We start from the raw sequence: 10,799 nt of genomic DNA on the forward strand, positions 1-10,799 counted from the left end.
ATGAGCATGGAGGATCACTTGGGGCATCTCGGATCTATATTCCTTGAAATGCAGAAACACCATATGTTTGCTAAGGAGAGTAAGTATTTCTTTAGAGTTAAAAGGATATAGTATCTAGGCCATTTCATTACTGAAGAAAGAGTATTAACAGACCCTCATAAAATAGAAGCTGTCAAAAACTGACCCATACCAACCAACATTAAACAATTGAGAGGATTTCTTAGCTTAGTTGGCTACTATAGAAGTTTCATACAAATCTTTAGAATTATTTGCAAACCATTAACATATCTCTTGAAGAATGATAACTTCAAATGGTCACCCAAAGCTACTGCTGCTTTTGAAGAATTGAAGGAAACCTTGATAAAAGCTCATGTATTAGCACTGCCTGATATTAACAAAACCTTTGTTGTTGAAACTGATACCAGTGGGTATGGTATTGGTGATGTCCTCATGCAACAAGGACACCACATAGCCTTTATCAGTAAGGCATTATCTACCAGGCATATAATGCTCTCAGTGTATGACAGAGAGCTATTAGCCACAGTTCATGCAGTCACTAAATGGTCTCAATATCTGCGTGGCCAAAGGTTCATCATCAGAACTGACCAAAGAGCTTTGAGGTTCTTAATGGAACAAAAGCTTCATACCAACTCTCAGCTTATGTAGCTAACTAAGCTTATGCCCTTTGACTATGTCATTGAGTATAAAAGTGGAGTCACAAATAAGGTGGCAGATTCCCTTTCCAGGATGTCTGAAGCTGAACTATTCTCTCTTATACTATCTGCTACCAGTTCTAATCTGATGCAAGCCATCATTGATAGTTGGGAGACAGACTCTGATCTCAAAGTATTGATTGAGCAACTAATAGCTAATCCTTTAACTCACTCACAATACACTTGGTAGCACAACCAATTGAGGAGAAAATGGAAACTGGTAGTGAGCAATATTTAGCAACTGAGAACACACTTCATTGTGCTATGGCATTCTATACCACAAGGAGGTCATTCATGCATTGAAGCAACATTAAAAAGGCTTATGACACTATTTTACCGGAAGAGTGTCAAAAAGGATGTCCAGTTATTTGTGCAAGGATTGTGACGCTTGCTAAAGAAGAAAATTTGATCTAGCAACCTACCCTGGCCTTCTACAATCACTACCTATTCTAGATGAGGTGTGGTCACAAATCAGTATGGATTTTATAGATGGGTTGCCCAAATCCCATGGTTATGAAGTCATTCTTATAGTTGTGGACAGACTAAGTAAGTATGGGTACTTCATGCCCTTAAAGCATCCTTATACTGCCCAATTAGTAGCCAAAGTATTCCTAGATAACATAGTCAAATTACATGGTCTCCCAGACTCGATTGTTAGTGACATAGATGCAATGTTTTTGAGTTCATTCTGGCAAGAGTTGTTCTCAATACAACGGGTACCATTGAACACTTCCTCAACCTATCATCCTCAAGTCTGATGGGCAAACTGAAGTTCTAAACAGATGTTTGGAAACATATCTCAGATGTTTCTGTAAAGAAGACATCTCTAAATGGTATTCTTGGCCACCTATGGCTGAATACTAGTACAATACATTATACCATTCAGCTATTAAAACCACTATTTATGAAGTTCGATATGAAAAATCTCCTCCCTTGCATCTTCCTTACTTACCAGGTGAATCAGCCTTAGTTGAAGGTGACAATACACTGATCAATAGAGAGCTTAAGTTACAACTACTCAAACATTATTTGCTGAGAGCTCAACTAAGGATGAAGCAACAAGCTACTGCTCATAGGAGTGACATGCAATTTGCAGTTGGAGATTGAGTTTATTTGAAGATCCAGCCATATAAACAAACTACTATGTCAGCACAGTCATTTCACAAGTAAGCAGCAAAGTATTATGGACCTTTCAGATCTCCAAAAGAGTAGGGTCAATTGCATATACCATACTGTTTCTACCATCAATCAAAATATACCATACCATTCATGTATCACTCTTAAAGAAATGCCACCAACTACCTAATCAAATTGCCTACCCTCCCACCACTGATATAGCCAGCCCACATTGTCCAAACCCAGAGGCAATACTACAAAGAAGGATGCTAAAGAAGGAAAACAAAGCTGTCGCACAAGGTCTAGTGAAATAGGTAGGGCTACCTGCTGATTGTGCTACTTGGGAATTCTTGAATGTATTGAAGGTTCGATTTCCTCGTTTTGATCCTTATGGTCAATGATCTTCTGCAAGAGGGAGTATTGATACAAAAGATCCAGGTCGAAGTTAGTGGAATCAACAAATGTTAGTTAGAGGCAAAGTTCCAAAAATCAGTCAGTTAGTTAGTTAAATGCCATGTCAGCAGATAGAGTTAGTTACACAAACTGTTAGGAGAACAAATTATGTTAGACAACTTGTATGCATTCCCATTTCATATAAGTACATTGTAATATACAGAAATGAAGAAGATTTGCATTACAAGTTTCCTAAATACTCTCTTCTCTCATAATTCTCTCAAATCCACATCTTCTCTCTTTGCCATTGCTGACTCTTTCGAGCTTCTCAGTAAAGCTCCTAGCTCAGCTGCTTAGTCCTCGAATTCTTCAGTGAATTCCTGTAATTAAGCTAACATGTAACAAGTCAGACAACCCAGTTTTTATCGATCCTCAATGCAGATAACGAATAGGGAAAATCAAAAAGAAACCTATTGTAACCTTATTGCAAGAAGGATTTCATTGGCAGGGAAATTAAAGCGTACGATGAGAGCCAGCAAAATCATTGAAAAATAGTCACTATTTCGTTGCAACACGAAAAGTTCCAGCATAGTATACTGGAGATCGGTGTACCTGTGTATGAACTTCCATCATATTATGTTGGAACTCCAACATGCGGAAAGTTCCAGTATAATATACATTGGAGCACCGGTGCTCCAATCTCTAGTATATTATATTGGAGTATTTTTCTGAATTTTGAACAGTGTTTTCGTTCAAATTTATCTTTACATGAAAAGTGGCTAAATTTTAATTACTTTTGAAACTGTGACTTATTTTGAATGACCACTTGTAAATCTGGCTCTTTTTGAATTTCTCTCCATTTATTGTTGCTAGGCCTTATGTGTTTATCGTTGATGTTATTGAGAATCATAATGCATTATATGTGGAAAATTCATCTAATTGTTAAATACTAACTAAGGTTCTATAAATCTGTGCAAATTTACAAGTCCAAAGGATTTTTATACAAACTTCAGACCACGAGATTTCAAGTTAATTTGTAAACGTTTAAAGTCCAAACTCGTGGTCTGAAGTTGTTAATGCTATTGTTTGTATTTTTATCGCAATCAATTCTACTATTTTTTAAACTAAGAATTTTGTTTTAGCATTGGTGTTACTAAAAAGCTTAATGCACAATGTGCGATAAATTTCATTTATTAATTCAACATTAAGGAGTTGTTTGGTACACATGATAAGGTGGGATAAGGTGTGACATTAAATTTATATTATATTTGGTTGGCAAGATAAATTTATACCGCCAATTAAACGCAGTATAAAATTTAATCCCAGATTTAATCCCGTATACCTCTCTTATTCCATCAAATTTATGATTATTTTATCCCACATCACAGGTGGGATAAAATATTTCAGGGATAATAATCTCGAAATAATTTAGTTTGAAACGACCCCTAAGGTTATATAGAGATATGAAGTTAAACTTTTAAAATTTGAAATTTCAAATCTGTATTTTGAAATTTTATTAATGTTGAAGTTGTTAAGCTTCTGAAAATACATTCAAATTTATACAAACGTCAGACCGTGAGGTCTGATGTTAACTTATCGAAATAGAAGCTCAGACTTATTATAATCAATGCAAAAATATCATCTCAAATTGATTTTAATATAGAAAAAATACTCACAATCATGTTGCAAATCAAGTTATGTACGAAGTTAAGACAACCTTTGATGAAAACAACAACCTTTTTGCGACGAATTCTTTAACAAACAAAGAAGAAAAATCTCATATACCGGATCATGCAAGAGATAACGGTTCCATGGAGTTTTATATAACATAGTTTTTTCAAATTTATTCTAGGGATATTTTTGTAACTAGTAGTTACTTACTATGAAGTGGTTAAAATTTAAATAGTTTTTTACAACTGGCTATGTTTTAAACAGTGCCCTTAATATCAGCTATTTGTGCACCTCGATTGGTGCTAGTATCCTGAGAGCCAGCTAGGAAGAATCCATCTTGTTTCTTTACTGCTAATAACATTATTGTAGTTGATATTATTACTTTGCGATAGTTGTCAATGTTAGAGTTGTTAGATATCAGAGGCGGAGTCACAATTTAAAGTTATTGGGTTCGGAATTTTAGCCCTTTTTATGTTATTGGGTTTTAAAGTAAGAATTTGTACTTATTCAATAAATTTTTTAAAACAAATATAGAGTTTGCACTAAAATTATTGGGTTCGGCCGAACTTGTTATCCGAACTCTGGCTCCGCCCTGTTAGATATGGTAATTTTTGAAGTACTTTCTGAACTGGACGATCATTTTCCATGTCTCCCAACATTTTGGTGTGACAATTGCACGATGAGTTGGCTTTTTATAACACATAGGATAAATAGCATGCGTAGCATAAAGTTAGGCGTGAAAATAGGGATTTTTAAGAGCTTGGATGAATTCCTATTTAGTACCTTAGAAAGACGGGGGAAATCATAAATAGCCAGATTTACAATTGGTAATTGAAAAATAGTTATAATTTTAAAAGCAAATCGATATTTAATCATTTTTATGTAAAAGTAAAATCTGAATACCCTTAAGAGTCCGAAAAAATTCCAGTTCGCTGGAGTTCGAATTATTTACATATTAGATTCTAACATAATATGCTAGAATTTCATAATGTATAGGAGTTACAACATAATATACTCGAAGTCTATACGCAGGAGCTCCATAATCCAGCACATTATGTTAGAATTTTTCGTGTGCTGGAGTTCTAACATAATATGCTAGAAGTTTATATGCAGAATCTCCATAATCCAATGTATTATTCTGAACTTTTCGTGTTTTAGTAAAATAGTGGTTATTTTTCAATGACTTTGCAAACGCTAATTATTTTTTAATTACCGATCCGAAAACTGGCTAGCCCTTACTATTTTCACTAGAAGGCTAATCTTTAGGCCCATGTCTACGCCGAAAACTTTGTTTTGGTATAATGATCTAATATTAGGGTCCATTGAACGGGAAGCGCTTTTATGAGGAACTATTCTCGGATCTCAAACCCGAATCCTTTAATCGAGACTAGATTAATCACGTCCATTTCACACCACTCTTGATGGTATCTATGTCCAGAATTGACATAACTTATACTACTCTTTTAAGTAGAAGAATACTTATTCGGTCTAAAATCAATTCAACTTTTTCAAAATTATTTGATTAAGTTTAGAGTTGAGGTAAAATTGAACATTTTCGTCTTTTAGAAGTAAAATTTTCAGTTTTGTTTGGAGTTTAAACAAAAATTTTAAAGTATTTGAAACAAAATAACATTGACATCTTGGGTATTATGAAATTTTCCGAGTTCCTTTACGGCTTGTTTGGATGATTTTTACCATCGTATTGTTACTTTAAATGCAACATCTGTTTTGATTTACTTAAATTTTATTGTATCCTATCGTTAAATCCGTCGTTAACATGAAACGACAAATGTAGTGTGGTGGCGTCGTGTGATGACCCACAAGGGTCATCTCGTGTTTTAGAACCCAATTCGGGGTTCCGAGGCCTTCAAGACCTCATTTTCTTTTTTCTCGATTTGTGTGCATAGTCCGGGCGCGCTTCCGGAAAACCTTTATGTAAAAATTTGAGAAAAAATGCTAAATTTTACCTTTAAAATTGAATTAAGTTGACTTCGATCAACATTTTGGGTAAACGGATCTGGACTTGTGATTTGACGGTCCCAAAGGGTCCGTAGTAAAATATGGGAATTTGGAGTATGCACGGAATCGAATTTCGAGGTCCCTAACCTGAGAAATGAATTTTTGAAGAAAATTATTTAACTGGAAATATAATGGTTTTTAGAAATTGAACAATGATTGATTCTGTTGGTATCATGCCCATATTTTGGTTCCGGAGCCCGGTATAGGTTTAATATGTTATTTAAGTTATATTTGTGAAATTTGACAAGAAACGGAGTTTATATGACGTGATTCGGACCCTCGGTTGTGAAAATAGAAACTTTTAGTGTTCTTGAGAATTTCATTGATTTTGATGCTAAATCCATAGTTTAGTCTATTATTTTCGCGATTTGATCGCACGAGCAATTCCGTATGATATTTTTAGACTTGTTTGCATGTTTGGTTTGGAGCCCCGAGGGCTCGGGTGAGTTTTGGATAGGCCACAGGATAATTTGGACTTAGAGATTTCTGCTGTTGTGCTGTTGCAGGTGCACAAATGTATCCTTTTTCGCGTTCGCGAAGGATCTATCGTGAACGCGAAGAGTAGCTTGGTCTGAAGAAGAAATCCTTCTACGCGAACACGAGGCACTGGTCGCGAACGCGAAGCGTTGGGGGTATTACCCTTCACGAACGTGACCGGGCTATTGCGAATGCGAGGAATGGGAACTGGGGGAGGGGAATGATACACTACGCGAACGCGGCAAGCGGCTCGCAAATGCGAAGGTCAAGGGGGATATACCTTCGCGAACGCATAGTGTGTCTCGCGAACACGAAGGTTAATAGGACTGCTGCTTCGTGAACGCGACAAGCTTCTCGCGAACGCGAAGATGACCTATCTAGTGATTTTAAAATAGAACCAAAGTTGGGATTTGCTAAAAATTTCATACCTCTTCCATTAAAACTCAACCTTGGGCGATTCTTGAAGTGGCGATTCAATACCCAATCATACGTTTGTGTTCTTAAATACATTTCTTTCAATTTCCGTCAACACCCATTAGATTTCTAGGCCTAAATCTTGTTCTTTAAGGGTAGAAATTAGGTATTTTGGGAGAATTGGGAAATTTATAAATTTGGGAATTTAGACCTCGATTTGGGGTTGGATTCCAAAACTGATTGCATATCCGGGCTCGGAAGTGAATGGGTAATCGGGTTTTGGTCTAAACTTCGAGTTTTGACCAAGCGGACCCGAGGTCGGTTTTTGACTTTCGGGGGAAATGTTGGGAAACCTAATATTTAGCATTGGAATTGATTTCTCTAGCATTTATTGATGTTATTAAGTTAATTATGACTAGATACAAGCGGAATGGAAGTGGAAACTAAAGGAAAAACGGTATTTGAGGCTTAAATTTGACCGTGGAATTGAGGTAAGTGTTGTGGCTAACTTTAGCTTGAGGGATAAGGTATTGTTTTCCATATTTGCTACTGCTTAGTTGTTGAGTACGACATATAGGTGTGGTGACGAGTATATATATATATTATTGCCAGGTCATAGCATGCGAGTGAGTTCTATAGTTGTGACAGTTGTGTTTCTTTATACGTATTATTCCTGCTTAAACTAGTTATTGTTCATGTTAACAAGTTTTACTATGTTGTTCCTGGTTTGGATATTGGGTGAGTATTGGCTAAAGTTGAGATTTCTATTATAAAATTAAATGATGAAACAAAGTTGTTTGATTGTAATGCTCTTGCCGGGTTGTTATTGTTTCTGTTGTTTCTTTATGGTGAGGAAGAGTGTTAAAGCACGAAGGGTGATGCCGTGCACATTTCTATTATTCATATGGTGAGGAAGAGTGATAAAGCATGAAGGGTGATGCCGTGCACATTTCTATTATTCATTTGTGATGAAGAGTGTTAAAGTACGAAGGGTGATGCCGTGCACATTTCCATTATTCATATGGTGAGGACGAGTGATAAAGCACGAAGGGTGATGCCGTGCATGTTTCCTATTATTGATTTCATGGTGAGGATTGAGAGTAAAAACACGAAGGGTGATGCGTTGCATTTCTTATTGTTGTGGTTATTTGTTGTTATCGGTTTAAGTGTTCTAGCTGTTTAGATTCCTTTACTACTGTGATTCTGTTATGTTGGAACCTCATAGCTTGTTGCCCCTTCGCGTTCATTTCTGCTTAATTTTCATTATTGTTATCTTGTTAGTATATTGATTAACTGCACAGATTTATGATGTTTGTCGTGTCCTAGCCTCATCACTACTTCATCGAGGTTAGGATCAATACTTACTAGTACATGGGGTCGGTTGTACTGATACTGCACTCTGCACTTTCTATGCAAATTTCGGTGCCGGACCTCGTGAGTAGAATTTGGGTTGCTGCCTTCAGTCCACAAGAGACCAAAGGTAGATCTACCAGTGTCCGCATATACTAGAGTCCCCTTCCATTTATCCTAGATTCCTGTCTCATTTAATTTTGAGAACAATTGTATTTCTTTAAGCTAGTATTTGTAGAAATTCTTAGATGTTCATGAAATTATAACACCAGATCTTTTGGGTAGTCATGTAGTAGTGTTCTAAACTATTATAAAACTTCCACACTTCATATCTGTTTAGTTGTAGCTATTATTTTCTTTACTGTTTGAGTTAATAATTAAAGTATTGGATTCGTATCTGTTGGCTTTCCTAGCTATCAAGAGTAAGCGCCATCACGATCCCGACGGTGGGAAATTCGGGTCGTGACAAGTTGGTATGAGAGCACTAGGGTTCCTAGGTCTCACAATTCATAAACATGCTAGGTAGAGTATGAGGGATTGGTATGGAGACGTCTGTGCTTATCCCCTATAGCCTACAGAGTTTAGGAATAACTTCACATATATTCTTCTCCGTCGTGCGATTTGATTTCTCAATGCTAATTGAAACTTTTACTCTATCCTTTAGTAGATGGCGAGAACATGTACCGCTTAATTAACTGATCAGCAGCTCGAGCCCCCAGTGGCAGCTTCTACGAGGGGCTGAGGACGAGGTCGATGCAGGGGCAGGGCTCAGCCCAGAACAGGAACACCAGCGGGGGAGCCTCAAGTAGAGTTTGATGATGAGGCTCCAGCCCAGACCGTTCCAGCATGGCTAGCTCAGGTTCTGGAGGGGTTCATCGCTACCCCGGTACTTGAGGACACTTTGTTCCATCTGGTAGGCCTTATGGAGAGTGTCACACAGGCCGACATACTTCCTGTAGCACCAGCCATCTCTCGAGCTGGGGGAGGATCACAAACTCCCGCTACTCGCACTCTGGAGCAGATGGCTCCCTAGTTTTAGACTAGAGCAGCCCAGCCAGTTGGGGTAGTTCCACCGAGTATTGTGGCTCAGACTGGTGATGGATCAACTATGTCTTTTGATGCTCTATGGAGATTGGACAGGTTCACCAAGATTTTCACTACTACCAATGGTGGTACATCTTCAAAGGATCCCCAAGATTATTTGGACAGTTGTCATGAGGTTCTACAGAATATGGGGATAATGGAGACCAATATGGTTGACTTTGCTGCTTTTCGTCTGCCAGGTTCCACCAAGAAATAGTGGAGGGATTATTGTTTGGCCAGACCAGCTGGGTTGCCTGCTTTGACTTGAGACCAGGTCTCTCAACTATTTTGAGAGAGAGAGAGGAGTACCGCAAGCGGTTCGAGCGTCTTCAGCAGGGTCCTATGACTGTCACTCAGTACGAGCCGAGGTTTATTGATTTGGCTCGTCATGCTCTTCTTATACTCCCCACTGAGAGAGAGAGAGAGAGAGGGTGAGGAGGTTTATTGAGGGACTCGCTCAGCCTATTAGATTGCATATGGCTAAGGAGACTAGGAGCGAGATATCTTTTCAGGATGCGGCCAATGTGGCCAGGCGAGTCAAGATTGTCTTAGCTTAGGGGAGTGGTCAGGGGTCTGACAAGAGGCCTCATCATTATGGCAGGTTCAGTGGTGCCTCGTCTGGAGGCAGAGATTCTTTTGGTAGAGGCCATCCTCCCAAGATGTTTCATTCAGCACTTCAGGCTTCTCACGGTGCTCCAGGTGGCCGTGGTCCTCATATGCAGTATTCTAATCAGCTACCCTACAGTGCACCACCAGCTCCTATCAGTGCAGCTCCACTCTAGAGTTTTCAGGGTGGTTACTCAGGCCGTCAGGTTCAATTTCAGGGTCAGCAGTCTCAGTAACCGAAATTATGTTATACTTGTGGCGATCTGAGGCATATTGCTAGATTTTGCCCTCAAGCCTCGAGCAGTTCTTAGCATCAGGGTTCTCATGCCATGGTTCCGGCACCGGGTGTTCCACCACCCGCTCAACCAGCTATAGGTAGGGGTTAGTCAGCTAGAGATGGAGGTCAAGCCGCTAGAGGTGGAGGCTAGCCAGTAGGAGGCCGTCTTAGGGATGTAGTTCAGAGTGGTGGGGCCTAGCCCCGATGTTATGCTTTCCTAACCATGCCTAAGGCTGAGTCCTCCGATGCAGTTATTACAGGCATTGTTTTGATTTGTAGTAGAGATGCTTCAGTTCTGTTTGATCCAGGGTCTACATACTCCTATATGTCATCTTATTTTGCTTCATATTTGGTTGTGCCTCGTGATTCTTTGAGTGCTCCTGTATATGTGTCCACACCGGTGGGTGATTCTATTATTATAGATCGTTTTATCATTCGTTGTGTGGTTGTTATTGGGGGTCTTGTGACTAGTGTAGATCTCTTACTTCTCGATATGGTGGCTTTCGATGTCATTTTGGGGATGGATTAATTGTCACACTATCATGCCATATTGGATTATCATGCCGAGACCGTGACCTTAGCATTGCCAGGATTGCCTCGATTGGAGTGGAGAGGGACTCCTGGTCATTACCAGTAGGATTATCTCGTATATGAAGGCTCGACATATGGTCGAAAGCGGG

This window comes from Nicotiana tabacum, chromosome 11, assembly GCF_000715075.1.
Source record: "Nicotiana tabacum cultivar K326 chromosome 11, ASM71507v2, whole genome shotgun sequence".
Lineage (NCBI taxonomy): Eukaryota > Viridiplantae > Streptophyta > Magnoliopsida > Solanales > Solanaceae > Nicotiana > Nicotiana tabacum.